Source organism: Vigna unguiculata, unplaced genomic scaffold, assembly GCF_037176805.1.
Source record: "Vigna unguiculata cultivar grain cowpea cultivar isolate G323 ecotype 2 unplaced genomic scaffold, ASM3717680v1 ptg000226l, whole genome shotgun sequence".
Classification (NCBI taxonomy): domain Eukaryota; kingdom Viridiplantae; phylum Streptophyta; class Magnoliopsida; order Fabales; family Fabaceae; genus Vigna; species Vigna unguiculata.
The window spans coordinates 47501-63128 of NW_028196863.1; the positions used below are offsets into that span (position 1 = coordinate 47501).

Consider the following 15628-nt stretch of genomic DNA (forward strand, 5'->3'; position numbering starts at 1 on the left):
TGGTTTATTTACCTCCTCTTTCTTTGTTTTTAATCCTAATCCACAGGAGGTAAAATTCAGACTTTAGACTGCTGTTCAATTATTTCAGTGTCATTCTCGATCTAACAAGAATGGAATCACGCTCTGTAGGATTTGAACCTACGACATCGGGTTTTGGAGACCCGCGTTCTACCGAACTGAACTAAGAGCGCTTTCTTTTCATAAATAATTTTATGTGACCCCAATACATCTTGCATAATCGAATAGATATAATAGCCCTTGGCATAGAAGCTGTGAAAGAATAGGCTGCTGGAGGAAGAACCGCCCCAAAGCGGAACGGGCAAGTCAGCCAGAGCAACTTTGAGGGAAGCCAGCTCCTCATCTGACTTTGTTTGAAGGTCGGTGTCGAGGAATGGCATGGTCTCCGGGAGAAAGAAAGCCAAAGGAGCGAAAAGCACACCATCCTAGGTAAGCAGCATCTTTGAAGCGGCATCTCACTCAATATACGCAATTATAAGATAAGATCTGTCTTTTCCGGCCGATTCCATGCCACTCTACTTTGGACCCTCTTGCAGGAGCTCGGACTGAGTCTAGTTTAGGTCCATCCGAGGGTTTGGACGTCACTTCTTCACTTTTCTGCTTTTTGGATGGGTGCTCTCCCCCGAGTGAAGGCATAAGCCGTAGACAGTCACTAGTTTGATCGCTATGCCATTCTCGGCAACGATGTGGTGATAGCTGATCGACGAGTTGCTTCGGTCTACCTTGTTGAATCATCTACATTGATTGAGGACTCGATGTCAGAATGCATTCTTCGATACCCTGTTGTAGAAGTTTTCATCTAGTTCCTGTAGCTAGTCGTAGATGCATATTATAGCTGCTATCGGATCAGAGGTTCGGGGGATTTTTCACTTGATTATTTAAAAATAGATATTCATTTCATTCCTGTTGGATCTCTTGCTTTCAAGTTCTTTTAGTTTCTATGTAACTCAATCAGGACGTAGATGTAGATACGGATAGGGGTCAACCGGGTAACCAATCCCGGTGGCTGGATGACTCCTTCACCCTTAGATCGCAAGACTAAGGCAAACGAGGCGGAACCTCGGTGGCGTGATAGGCTGGTTCTCACCAGGGTCAGTCCTATCACAAAATTGGAGTTTCTAACCTCACTCTGCTTGGTAAGGCAGAGCCCTATGTTAGTCACATAGGCACCCCCCGGTTTCTTAGTGAAACTCATCAAGGTGAGGGTGGGCTAGCTTATAGCTATTCTATCACTCAGGGATCCAGAATGGAGCAACTGGGGGTGACGCGGAAGCCACCCGGGTGGGGCTGGTAAGATATGATATCAAGCGGTCTAGAATAGAATCGAAAGCTCAAAAGGGAAGTGAAGGATCAGTTCCTCCCATGCAATGTGGCATGGCTCGCTCGTGACTCATTGAGGAAGGGGCACGGTTCGAGATTATGTGAAGGACCCTAATGCTTAACATAAATAAGAGGACAAAGTCTTCCATTGAATGGCTGGTTTACAAACCTGGGCTCAGACGTAAGTCAGGAGAGGATTGAGCCTCTTGGTGGACTACAAGTTGAAGAGTTCATAATGTTGGGAAAAAACGGATCTGCCATTCCTACTCCCCAGTTATGTCATCCCTTACCTATGATTCCATCCTAGTTTTCGCCGCCCATGGTTCCGAGAGACCCAATTTATACAGAATGAGCACCTCACCCCTTTCTTTCCTTGTAGTTGGAGTTGGGCAAGATTTCACTTGTAAATGGATTGGCTTTAGATGCGGCTCATAACCACTGCTTGTGAACAGCTTGACTCCTGCTTTCCCGGCTACAGTACAGATTGTGCCAAAGACAGCTCGCTCCTGCTCAAAAATCACACAATAAGCCAAGGCAAGGCGGCCAGTTCTAATCTAGCTATTTCAAAACAAATTCTCATCTCAGGAAGACAGATCGAACTATTACAGATAGAACAGATAGATTGGTGTAGGCTCTAAGCCAAGCCGCCTATCTCGTGTGCTATAAAATACACAACGTACTTTCCCGAGCCTTTCTCAAGCTATTATGTCTAGTCCCAGGTACAAAGAGGTGTATATATAGCGTTCTCCTTCCTGCCTCGACCCTTTCGGCTAAGAGGAAATCCGGAGCGACAAAAGCGATTCCGGTCTCCCCACCATTCATTTGAAAGGTATAAGGCACGCCATTCGGTCCTTTCTAAAGTAGTAGTAGTGGTGGCTATCTCCGAAGTCTGGGATCTATTCCAACTTTACTTCATGTAAATAGTTGATAAGATTCGTGAACCCTGTTGAGTCCACGGGAAGATCTTCTTGTTCGGATTGCTAGCTTAGCTGCCCTTTTGGATACTACAATTTTCTTTTCATTTTACAGTTTACATCCAGGCCAAGTCCTTTTCTGCCTGTGGGAAACCAAGCAATGGATTCTCCCTGTGTCAATGTTATGGGTCCAATTCTAACTCTTTCATTGCTCTCTCCAGAAGCTTCACTTGCGACCTTATGCTTTCTATCCTAAATAGAGAAAGAGGGAAATAGGTCGTCAAATCAAAAGACGAGGCTGAGCGTTAGCGATGGGCTGGGTAACGAAGGGTGAGTGTCACGATGGTGCGAAGCAGAGAAGGAAAGTCAAGGGCTTTGTGGGCTAAGGGATCTCGATATGCCCCTTTAGATAAGAGTCAGTAGGCCTAGAAGGCTCCTATGCCAAAAGAAAATGCTCTACATGACTAAAGTCAAGGCGAACGGCATTAGTACAGCTGTTAAGAAGACTCTCCGATGTTGACTTTGTAAATTCATAGGCCTTTGTAACCGGTAGGTTACTTTTTACATAGAATTTCTAATGGAACTACCGTCTATTGTATAGGGCTACTATATTCATTTGTACTCGTCTACTAATGCCGGTCGGATTAGCTACATCGGATTGACTACTACCCTAGGATGATAGGACCAGTTGGAACGGCTTCTTCTCTTTCTACCTACACATCTCAGAGCTCATACACCTGCGCATCTCACTAGCGTCCTCTCTGTCCCGTAAGCATTTAGGGTCTTACTCTCTCTTCTCGGTCAGTATATTCCCCTAATCTCTCTATCATTGGCATTGGCATTGGAATAGCCAACAATAATAGGTAATGAACTCCTTGGGATCGAAAGAGAACTTTTGCTTTGGTCTCGAGGAATTGTTGAGCGAGGCTGACTTTAGAGGTGTAAGCACCGCGAGTCTCAATCCAGTCAAATTCCTGTTGGCTCATAACTGAGCGAAAGGCATAATAGATTCTTGCTCTTCTTAGCCTTGCAAATGAGGCGGTTGATAGACCCTTCCTGTCCTAGTGGTATGGTTAACATAAACTTCTGACTCTGAGGCTAGCTCTAGGACAAGCGGAGGTTCTTCTTTCTCCTCTGGGGTTAAGTCCAATACTAATGTGTATCTTTCTGCTTTATTCACTTCCTGAACAGTTTCTGTGCCCATTCTGGATTGAATACCTGTATATCTTGGTAAGATTAGGGTCAACGGTTTGTGCCTGTCTATTCCATCCATCCCTTCGTGGAGTTAGGGCGTGTGATGTGTCCTTTCCGATGCCCTCGGCCGCATTTCGGAATCAAAGAGTCATGGTGCTTTAGTTGTGGGTTAGCAGGGATAAGTTGGACTGCGCTAGTAGTTAGGGTGGTAAGATGAGCACCGCGATCGAAGGGCTCACTCTATGGAAGTCCTCTCCCACTTGAAAGCTAAATAAGGACACAAAGAATTGTATTCCATTCTTAGCAGAGGTTCCTTCCATCTAATCCCTCGAAGTACTTCGCTCACCTTCGAAGAGTGAAATGATCATTCAAAGCAGACTAACTAAAGGCATAGGGCAAAGGAGCTTAGAAGGGTGAGGGTGGCGGAGGGAATAAGGTATGAAATCACTTAGATAGAAGCATGTTGGATGACGGCCCCTATCGCTAATAAGAGACTGAATGGCAACAATTATGGATTCATAAATTTGGAGAAATAAGGTAATAGAAGGCTAGCTATATGCTTAACACAGCTAGTTCGAGAGCCATCGAAGTATCTAACTGCGCATTATAGCTAATCTGTCTGAGCCATCTCTTTTGAAGGTATGACACCTGCTAGGTTGACCGCGCCTCGAGGGAGACTATGGTAAGGTCGGATAGATCGAGTCTTTTGATACTCTTATTCTTAGGATTGGGCCCCTCAGTAATGAAAGCTATTGAAGAATGCCTCCCACCCGAAAGAGAAGAAGACATCGAGAAAACAGGGTGGCTCTCAAACTGAAACACATGTGGTAGGGTCTCTCTTTGTGAGCATACCAACCCGAGTTGGATCAATGAGGATGGTGTGATCTGACCTCTCAATCGTGGGTTTCCCCGTTCGAGGACTCCCTCGCCTTTGTCTTTCCTTTCGGCAGAGAAGAAGACGGAAAAACATAAGGGGATCTTTTTTTTTAAACTCCAAGGAGGATGGGCATGACAGAGTTTGGCAAGAATCATCCCTTCCTTTTTCAAAGACGACGAGCCGCCCACCTTCATTACCTAAGATGAAGAATTCTCACCCATGCTACGAGTCTGCGGTCAAGCGCAATCTGAGATCCCTCGTCGATAGACATGAACCAGGCGAGTCCGAATCCCTTTCTGTTTTGTTTTGTCAGCTGATCTTACGAGCTTTCATAGAAAGCCTATATCTTATAGCGCGTACAAGAAGAAGTGGTGGACAATCTTCTCTGCGCTCTTTGACCTACCATAGATCCTTAGTGGTGGACCGATCGACCTCAAGCCCTATCGTCAAAGACAGACTCTTTTAGTGCAATGAGATAGGTACTTTCAAAAAGTCAGTGGTAGGTTGTTCTCGTCAAGCAGTAAGGCGACAATCCAATCCTGAGCTTCGTCAATAGGCGTCCAATCCTGGGAAAAAAGTAGGGTAGAATCGCCGAGTCGTCTAGCCTAGTAAAAAGCAAGAGCCCCTGCCTCAACTCCACAATCACAATCATTTGTAAAGTAAAAAAGGGTGGTTTGCTCGTGCAATCTACGATAAATTCGTTCATTCACATGTTTTATTTTATCTGTTTGACTCAGAAGGAGGAGAAGACGAAGCCGAAGATACAGAAAGAATCGTCTCCAGCGCACCGATGGGAGACGGGGCCCCCGCAAGGAAAAGTGCTGCTCTCATAACCGACTGTTTTTAATCTTTTTATGGATGTGATATATCTGATGTTCAATTCTGTCATAGGGGCTGCTGCACACTGATATAAATCAAATTGAATTACGTCATCCGAGTGAAAATCAGACGATTCCACAGTTTGACCTGTCTATTAATGTCACGTCCCGCCTGTGCAGACTGACCTTTCTTTCATGACACTCTCGGCCATAAGCTGTATTATGTGTTTTCGCTAGGACCGACTTCTTTCGGGGCTACTCTCCTCCCGCTAGAAATGTAATAATACATCGAGAGTCTAATCCCGTGGCCCCCTCCGGCCAAATCAGTTCATTTCGCTCTCAGCGACCGCTCTTCGTTTAGGACGGACCGCTCTTCCTCTTCGGGTCCTCCTTGACTTATCTTTCTCCGGTCGTCCCCTCCGATCATGATCTACTTACTCCCTGTGATATAGCTTATGTTCAATAGGATCGAGACTACTCTAACAAACAATTGAAAATGAGAGGCAAGCAGGAATTGAACCCACTAATGGGCCAGCGCTTGGCGTTTACTCTAGCCCGTCTTTATAGGATAGATAGACCTATTTATTCAGTTGTCTTTCCCCTTACCTTATCAGTAGATCGGTGGAGGCCCGACCCTTGGTCCGACCTTGATGCCATAGTTTGGAGGGGGGCTGAGCAGTGGGTTGGAAAGAGTTGTAGAAAGAGAGGAATCGAGATAAAGTGCACTTTCCCTTGATGTCAGTCTATTCCAACAAAGCACACAATAAGTGAGATGAGCCTGCCAGCTCCGCCTTGGCCCTATGCCTTTTGGCCAGCTCGTCTGGACTTGGCTTTGACCGGTCTGCCCCCCTCTTGCAAGGATTCGACGCCTCCACTTGATGCTTTACGCCCACGCTTCGTTCAGGCAGCGCTACTCGGATATGTCTTGCCAATCGCCAAAGCAGTGCTACTTCCAGGATTTTTTTCGGCCAAGCTCGGGAACCTTCCCTTTAGTGAAAGGCTCTATCCCGGGACGAAGATAAAGAGGGGGGGAAGGCCAAGTACGAGATCACAGGGATCGGGCTGGAGCTTGACAAGAGCGATACAGGAAACCATACAATCGAAGGCTAGCAAGAAGAAGCAAAAAGATAGTCAAAGCTCAAGGGATTCATCACGAAGGCAAGTGCTCCAGCGGAAGCTATCAATTCAAAGGGAAGACCGGGTAGTGGTAGTTAACCGGGGGAGGGAGCAGCTCATCCGTCAGGATGGGATCCCTCTACTTCACGTTTTTGGCTTATCTTTTTATTGCTCAGACGCTTCCCATTGTCCGTCTGGTTGATGAAATAGGGGTTCCCGGTGAAGAAGAGGAGAAAGAAGACCTCAATCGTAAAGTAAGATCATATATCCTTTACACCCTGTCACGAACTATGATGGAACTGCCCGGCTAGCCATCTCATATGCTTCACACATGATGTTCGATTGCTTTCATAGAGCACATGACTATCTTCCAATCTAGTCTCGGTGGATGCTTTGCTACACACCCCTTTACTGGGACTGTCTTTGGCAAAGCCCGGTGATTGTATAATGGATACAGCTCATTGAGAAGAAGGCTTTCCCTCTTTCCTGTCCGGCCAAGTTTGAACTTCGATCGCTGGAAACTCATGCTTTCAGGCTTGCGTGCTTGTTCGAAACTCTTGATCTTCTCTCTAATCCCCATGCCATGATAGGAAAAATGGACCTCAATAGTAAGAAAACCCTGGAACAACGGAAAGGCTTCTCCCAAGGGAGATGGTCCCATAGCGTCTATCAGAGTCTGTTGATTGCCTTTTTATCTTTCTCCTCCTTCCCCTTCCATTCTATATCAGCTAGCTGGAAAAAGGGCTGTCCCGATGTGACTTGTCATCCTTGATGGCGGTCTTCTAACTCTTATGGCTACTCCATGCGGCTAGCGCCTTCCCATCCGAGTGACATAAGCCTTCCCCTGCAGTGAAGTTTCTTCCGCTTGAAAAAAAAAAGCATTTCTTATCCATCGCTCGTAGGGGTACTACTTCTCTCCTACTATCAAACCATATCGAAAAAGGAAGTCTTTCTAGCACTGATATGGCTCATGCTCCATAGCCTACTTAATTAACCATGCTCTCGTTCGTGCCCCATGTCTTCCATAAGTAAGTAAATGGCTCATAAGACAAGCAAGAATTCAAGCATCATTTCCAGGCACGTGTAAAATCAAATAATAAGGGACGGTCGGGATCGGTCTTTGTGCCTATGGGAATAAAGAACCTGGCCTTCGGGCAATTCATGTCTTTCTTTGATTTAGTACTACTTTAGTTTTTCAAAGGAAGATATTTTCTTTCCCTGCAGTGCTATAGTGCGCTTGGACTCTATCTCCGCTCCGCTGTCTGGCTTTCATGAAGAAAGATTGAAAGCGTCCTTATGTCAAAGATGTTCGTGTACTTTAGAAATAGGACTGCTCTTTCTAGGACTGTTAGCCCTGGTCTCTAGCCACCTAGAACTACCAGAGACTCGATCCACCTCAGGAACATTCAAAAGACTAAACTGGAACTCACTTATTGTCTCATGCCACCTCGGAAGATAAGACATATTCTCAGACAGAAAAGAAAGGACTTACCACTTGGCCACACTAAGAAGCCGGAGTCTGAGCTAGTAGCTAGCCCCAGGTATAGAACTGGAGTTCTCTATCAGGGAATTCCAGGAGTGAAATAGCAGGATTTTTTTTTTCATTGGATAGTGGTGCTACATGGAGTTAGGAAAAATAGGATCTCATGTGGAAGAAGGGCTAGACTGAAAGAAGATCTAAATAAGACAGGATTGTGACCTAATAAGCTAAAAATTCCGGACTCTACTCTAAGAAGTAAGCAAGCGCTACGCCCCTTGAAAGCGAAAGCGAGGAAAGGCTAATTGCGAAGAATCCTGTTATCGAATTAGCTCTTGCTGCGCCTTGTTCTCGAATAAGCTCTTTGAAACAGGAAAATAGCGTATCGTATAGGATATAGGAATGGAAAGGTATCGATTGCGGGCGGCTTTGAACCGGAGAGTTCTAAGGATCGTTGCGTAGGCCTCTTATCTTTGCGGGTGGATGCCCATGGAAAGCTGTTAAAGCAACTGACACCGGTTAATCAATAGTAGTGAGATCCACATCCCTGTCCCCTTCTTGAACAACCTATTCTGTGCGTGGAAGAAAAAGTTGTTTTGCTATAGCACCAAGTTTTATCCTGCAATGATCACCATTTACGCCGCACATAATCGTCTTATAACTGTTAGGAATCTTTCTTCCCATCGGGGAGATCGATCAATTTCAATTTCTCATGCCAGCCCATGAGGGATAAAATCATTCTTAGTTTTGCCGCTAGTGAAGAACAACATTTCTCGAAATAGAGGCGACCGAAGGGAGGGAAAAGGTCTTCATTGATTTCGCCCATAGGTGGGATCTAAATTCCTCCTTTTTGACATGCCACTTCCAGGGAAATGCTATTTGCTAGTTTTCCCAGAGGAAACGATCGGCCCATCGATACCGTATGGAAACAGGAACAAGAGAAGAACGAAGCCCTACATCGCTGTCTTCCGGGGTATTGAGAATGTGGTATTGCTTCGCGCGGTCTCAGTCTCAGTAGGTTGCTAGCTTCCTTGCTCCGATATGAGTTGATAAGTATCCGGGGAAGTCCCCTATAAGGCTAGTCCCGTTCCACTCTTCTCTCAATGTCAGTGCTTGGGGATCGGGTACAGCGAGATCACTTTTCAGCTTGTTAGTCTGCTATGCATGAAAGCAAGGAGGAGTTTTTCTTTAATTACTCGGCGGTATGTGATCAATTTGTATACAAGGTCTCACATGTAGAGATGCCCTACCCATAGAGGAAGGAGTTGGTAGCAGACAAGTCATTCAGCAATGAAACTTCCATGGCGTAAATAAATGGATCTTTCACGAATCTGTCTAGAGAGATCTATATTGCATAGATAAGGTGCCTATCTCTACACGTCCACAATGAGATCAATCAGAAAAGCAAAGAAGGAGCTTTCTTGGAAAGCCTTGGTATGGTCCACTCGATGAGTATCCCTGGAATTTACCTTCCAAATTGTAAAGAGAAGGTCTTACTCCCTACCGTTGAATGCGTGTGGTCAACTGTGTAATCGAGGAAGCCAACATTGACTGACTTTCATGGTTCAGATTCGAAAGAAGAAAGAGTTTGGGATGAAAGTCCGAGCTTTGCTATCAATATTTCGTAGTTATACCGTTGATACTCTTCTTTGAATAACTGACCGACGGCGGAATGGTAAGCTTCCTCGTTCGCTTTCGCGGGTCAAAGAAGATCAATATGTAACATAACGGAAATGAAAGCTAAAATAGCAACATGAGATAGGAGAGAGTTGACCCAGGCAACGCCAATCTCGATTCAACTACATACAGTTGGTGTAAGGGGAGAACAGCTGTTGAGGAGTCAAATCTTTCTAAGGAATCTCCTTTTCACACAGACACCATTATGAACAATTCGTTCACTTTGCTTTGGCTTGATGGAAGTCACAGTATTCCTCAAGCTTTGTTCCTATGGCTTTCGATTCTGGATTCGGAACAGGTTTGATAAGTCCTTTGCTAGATGCTATCTTGTATACCACGCCCAGTGGGGAAGATATATTGCTGCGTAATGACCGTACCCTAAAGACTATGTACATCTTAACTGAACAAGTACTAACACTAAGAGAGTCACCTGTGCTCAGACAAAGGGACTAGGAATATAGATAATGGTTTATTCTTTAGTCGTATCCAGAAGGCATTCTATCGCCATAGGACTACCTTGTTAGAGGTAGTGCCTATCTATCCCTTGTCATAGCAGGCCTCATCCGTGAAGGCTAAGACGTGGATGCACTCTAGGGCGCGAACCTTTTCTTTTTTTGAAACTAAAAACATAAGATGATAGGCCGAAGTTGGAAATGAAAGGTCCCGAGGTCCATAAAACAAAGGCATTATAAGCCCAATTATCCGCCTTAGATAAGAATGATGACCTAAACGCGTGTATAGTGCTGCACGACTGGTAAGATAAAGGAGAGCCTTCCAAGTGTGCATCAGACTAGTAAATAGATTAACTACCAGCTAAGCTAATAGGATGGTGGCATAGCAAGGAAGTCCCCCTCAGAGAGGTGGGCTGGGTATGAGCGAGTCGAGACCATGGATACGACCTTCTCAGTAGATCGCCAAGGTGAGACTCTTGAATCAAAGGTAGACAGCCTAAGAGGCTTCATTCCAAGGGGCAAACAGTAGTTTATTCAAGAAGATCTGGGCCCCACAGCCTAATAGAGTAGAGCGCAGAATACTTTCCCAAAAGATTGTTTTCTATTAGTCAGAGAATCTCAGAAGCTAAGCTTTGATTTGAAAAGGCACTGCTCTCACCGGCGTATGTGCCTAGATTAGGTAGGACTAGCTGCTTAACCGGCCACTTGACTCTTTCCTACCCCTATGGGAAGCATGAAGGAATTCTTCTATGACTCTAGGCGAAAGGCCATGGATCACTCTTACTATAGAGAAATCCTTTCATTGAACTCCTCGTACTAAAACCTGTCCTACACCATGGACTCTACACTACATACTTGATTGACTGGCTTAGTAGACCGACACCAATGTGCTAATTCTTTTATTGGTAATGGTATGTTTTGTACGTGGATACCACGAGGTTTAGTAATTGATATGGAACAACAGACTTAAAGTCTTGAACGTTCTACGAGGACCGATCTATCTTCTGCTCCGTAGGTACATGTTAGGGCGCTTCAAAGTTGTTTCATTTCAATTTCAAAAAGGGTGTTTATTAGCGGCATTGGCTTGCGCCAAATTTGCTCATTAAAAAATCTTCTTCAATGTCTGAAGTTGCAATTGTACTTTTTTTTTTCTCTGGCTACTGATTGATACATAAATACCTTTTACAAAGCAACTCGCACCGCACGTCGCGAGCAGTGGGTTGCCCTGTTTTGGCTTACTAAGTCACGTGTAAGGCTTGCATATTGGAGACTCTTATCAGTCAGTACAAAGCCAGCCAGGCAGAAGAAGAAGGATTCTCTTCGAGGTGTCCATCCGTGCCAATAAAAGAAAAAGAAAGAGTTCAACCCACTTGAAAGAGGAAAAGTACCGGAAAGTACGGATTCGGGTTCATCCCTCAATCAAGCACTACTTGAAGGATAGATTCAACCATACGCCTAGATCGGAAGGAGTACGCTCTAAGAGCAGCTTTCCCCGCTCTTACCTATGCATTCAAGCTCACCTAACTTGGTTCTAGTGTTGTGACTGGTACTCTACCAAATCAAGAAATTCTTGGATTGGTTGCTTCTTAGAGAGCAGCTCTTCCGACAGCTCGTATTCATCCCTTCCCCATGAGGACAATCAGCCCCTTGCTTTCATTTGAATATTGGCCCTCGCGCTTCACGGCTAGATTGGAGTAACTCATAGCTAGGGCTTTCTATTTCAGAAGGACGGCTTCTACTCCACTGAGCTCATCGCCCCTTTCTATCCCTTGAGTGAGGTTGAGGTCAGAATTCTCTTATTTAAAGAAAAAAAGGAATCTCTGACAAGGGCAACGGCTGGGAAAGAAAAATCCCTTATCTATCTTTCTTTTATTGTCTCAAAGAAATCCATTCCGGAAGCGGAAGGTCGGCTTGGCCTTGCGTAAATCAGATATCTTGTCCCAGGCTACTCTCTTCCCTTGTAGGGTACGCTCCCAAGAAGATCAGGTGAGCCCGAAGACCGAATCAATGTAACTTACACTTTTCTTTGAATTGAGGCTGTTATAGAGGCAAAGGCTTTTGCAATTCCAGAGGGCTCTCCCTGCAGGCTCAATGTATGCTATAGCTCCATAAAGTGTGAGTTTGGCCTCAGGCAGGATAGAGAGAAAGCTGTGAGTTCTCGTTGTCCTTCGACCCCTTCCTTTGGCCACGTCTACCATTTCATTAAGTCAGTTCGGTAGCTAGGTCAAGACCCAGCCGTCACATCAAGATCGTAAAATATAGATGCTCACCAACGGCTGAGAAAGTGAAGCCGTTTGGCAATTCGTAATACTCACCAAAGCGTTCCTTGAACAGGGTTTATAGTAAAGAAGATATTTCATATCTCAGAGCATCAAATGCTAAAGTCAGATCGGGGTCGGGTCGAGGCAAATTTAATAATGGTAAAGGGCGCCGCCACCACAGAGCATAAATGACTACAACTGCCAGAGGAAGTAAATCAGAAGAATCATTGAAAAAGAAGTCCATCTCATAACAAATCCAAATTCCCTCCATAAAGAGATTCCTGCACGGAGTAGTTACTTACAGAATCTCAACCTATTAAGGCTCGGTGCGGTACACGGAACATCTCAATAAAGACAGTAAAAGCAACTACTTTCAAGCATCTCGTAGTTGAGCGGTACTGCCCAGTTCCAACATGGACAAGGACTGCTGAACATGGATAGAACGAGAGTCGAACTCGCATGTCTCTCTCTCTTGCTATCCCCTTCCCCTGCTATGCTTCCTTCCTCCCTACCGATCAGTGAGCAGCACTACTGTTTTATCAGCGGTCTTCTCTCACTTAAAAGTCTCCCAGACCCGCCTTCTGTACTTGGAAACGAGCTAACAAACGTTAGCGAGCATATAAGAGGGCATGAAATAGCTCTACCGGGACTTCTCCTTATATATAGCTTTTAGATATATCTCAAGATAGCTTTGAACTACTTCCACGCAAGGAAAGATAGTACGTACTACCAATATCAGGGAAAGCAGACTGAGATACCGCTTGAAAAAGATAGATGACAGGTATGTGTTGAAGCATATCGAGAGAACGAGAACTGAAATGAACCATATCGAGCACTGGTCTCACTCTACAAGTTAAGTTCGATGAGCTCCTAGCGTACCTGTGCCTACTATCTACTTAGTGTGTGTGCTTAGGGAAAGCAAGTAAGCTGAGCAGTAGTGGGGTCAAGGGCGATCCCTTTCGCCTTTGAGCCTCTTCCTTCGAGGAGGAGATAGAATGGACCTGATAGACATGCCTAAGACCGGAGCCTGTCTTGTGAATCAAGTTCGAAGGGCCTATTCGTATTCATTTACGGTTCCCGTTTCATGACTAGATAATGGTTACCGAGCAAATAGCAGTTGAAAAGGCTGTAGCTGCATCAAAAGCGAAAAGAAAGGGTGGTCAATCCGATCCGATGATTCGCCCCTAGAAAGGGTGTGAGCGAGAGGCAATTCTTTCTCTTTTTTTTCTTATCTGGGAAGGCCAAGGGTAAGTCGGCATTTGCTTAAGATAGGGGTGTCCGCGGGTGGATCAGAATGAGTCCTGCGGTGCACCTTAAATATTGGTAAGTGGGACTCATTAGAGCGTATTGGTCTTTCAAGCACCTGGGGCTTCCTTCTTTGCCAATTCCAGTTCCGAGTCAGGTCGCACCAAGGCTTGTTGTTTTCCTAAATGCCTCAGGTTTTTTAATTCCGTATTCCTATGTCCGTGACCCAATATCCATCCAGCTTGTCAAGCTTTTTCGTTTCATCGAGTGGGCCTGCACATCACTAAAACGAGGATAAGCACCCCCAACCTTAGCATCCTAAAAAGCAAAGTCAAATCCATTTTTGAAGAAATAAATTCTGATCTATTAAAGAAGTATCAAAAGAGTATCCTTTATTAGTATTAGTATTAGTACGACCACATCCATGATTCTGTCTTTGCGAAGATTGATTACCTCACGGCACACACACTATATCTTCGATGATTTCCATTCCCCTTGGTTATATTCATTCCGTTAGGAATTCCCAAAATGAAGACGCGCCGGCTTCTCGCCTACTCCTACTACTCTTTCGACTTCTACTTTCGCTTACCCCAGTGCTTCCGTTCATAACTGCACCATACGGATTTTCAATGCGATAAGATCTTGTGAAGTAAGGTTTGAAGTGAGTGATCCCACTTCTGATGTAAGTGATGCTATGTGCTCTTATCTGTATGTTCTAACTGCTGTCCGTGCCCCCCTTTGCTCTGGGTTTTGCTTCCGAAAAGGGTCTTAGACCCCCGCTTGGGAAAAGCATGGTTCAGGTAATGTATCTACGCGAGCCTGGTTTAGTTTCTGTCCATGACAGGCCGAAAAACTTTTTTCAATCCATATGTAGAAAAAGGACTTAGGCAAGCAAAAAAGGAAAGCATGTGGGCCTTTGAGTTTTTACCTTAGATTTAGATAAGGTCACTTCTTTTTAGGAAGTCTCTGTAAGGCTCTAGCGTATAAATAGCTTTCTTCTTTTTTTTTTTTGGAATGCCTTCGTCCGAATCTTTCAGGAGTCTGTGTAAGCTTAGCAGTTAAGAAAACTCCTATTGTCATATTCTCATAGGATTTCCAGTGCAAGCCCAGGTAAATCCCTTCCCATCATAGAAGGATGATATGTGTACGGATCAAAAGGCGGATATGCTGGTTAAATGGTATCTTTCTTCTCCTTTTCTAAGATTATAACCTTAGCAAAACGGGTAGAAAACACTTTTCCAGTATATCTCAGCCGGTGTCTTGTATGGACACTGTTGTTGAGTTGGTTGGCTCCATAAAGGAGTCCTTCAATCGTCTTGTAAACCGTTATGTACCCCAGATTCAAACTATTCCCCTTGAACAAGGGATGAAGTTTGAACCAACCTGGAAAACTGTGCCGACCCACTCTTTAACTCAGAGGGTATGGATCGAAGAATTCGCAAGCCCCGTGCTACCGGCTGGAGCCAATATGCTGACGTTATCTTTATATCAATATAAATCTCCCGCACCTATCGGTACAGCATCCTCAAACCTTAGAAAAGATCCAATTACTACTAATACTAATGGGCTTTACTCAAGCTAAGCTATAGGATTTTCTTTCTCCCCCTTTCTCTTCGAAGAAGTCTACAACAAACAAGTGGGAGAGGCAGGATTCGAACCTACGTAGAAAAACTTCAACAGATTTACAGTCTGTCGCTTTTGACCACTCGGCCACTCTCCCCTTCCGGGCCGAGGCCCCCCCTCCATCATGGGTTCTAAGAAGGAGGGATAAAAACCTGAAATAAAGCTTATTGATTTGATTGAAGGGAACTCAGACTCTTTTTAGCTTAGCTAGCGTTCCGCTAGTCAGTTCATAACAATCTCTGTACAAAGGGCAAAGCTTCTACGACAGCTCCCCCCTAGTCGCTTCTGGCGAAGCTGCGAGTTCATGAGCAAGTGAATTGAACGAACCAAGTTCCTAAACTAAAAAAGGGAGTAAGAAATAGAAAAAAAGAAACAAGAAACTTCCACTTTGGATGTCCCACGATTCTGCTAGTTTAGAAACTAAGGGGAAGGACAGGGGTCGCTAGGTCAGAAAAGCTATAACTCCAAATTCTCCCCAAGTAGGATTTGAACCTACGACCAGTCAGTTAACAGCCGACCGCTCTACCACTGAGCTACTGAGGAACAACGGACTTAAGTTAAGGAAGCCGACTCTCGTTCTTTGGACACCAACCTATGACCGAACAAAAAAGGGTTCGTCACTCTTTTTCACATACA

The 15628-nt window shown here is 44.8% G+C and overlaps 2 non-coding genes across 2 annotated transcripts; both read right to left on the minus strand.

Annotated features, from left to right (window-relative positions):
- Window positions 1–117: 117 nt before the first annotated feature.
- Window positions 118–191, minus strand: TRNAW-CCA (transfer RNA tryptophan (anticodon CCA)). The gene has a single exon. It is a non-coding gene; the product is annotated as a tRNA-Trp (tRNA).
- A 14815-nt stretch (window positions 192–15006) lies between these two features.
- TRNAY-GUA (transfer RNA tyrosine (anticodon GUA)) lies at window positions 15007–15089 on the minus strand. The gene has a single exon. It is a non-coding gene; the product is annotated as a tRNA-Tyr (tRNA).
- Window positions 15090–15628: the final 539 nt, after the last annotated feature.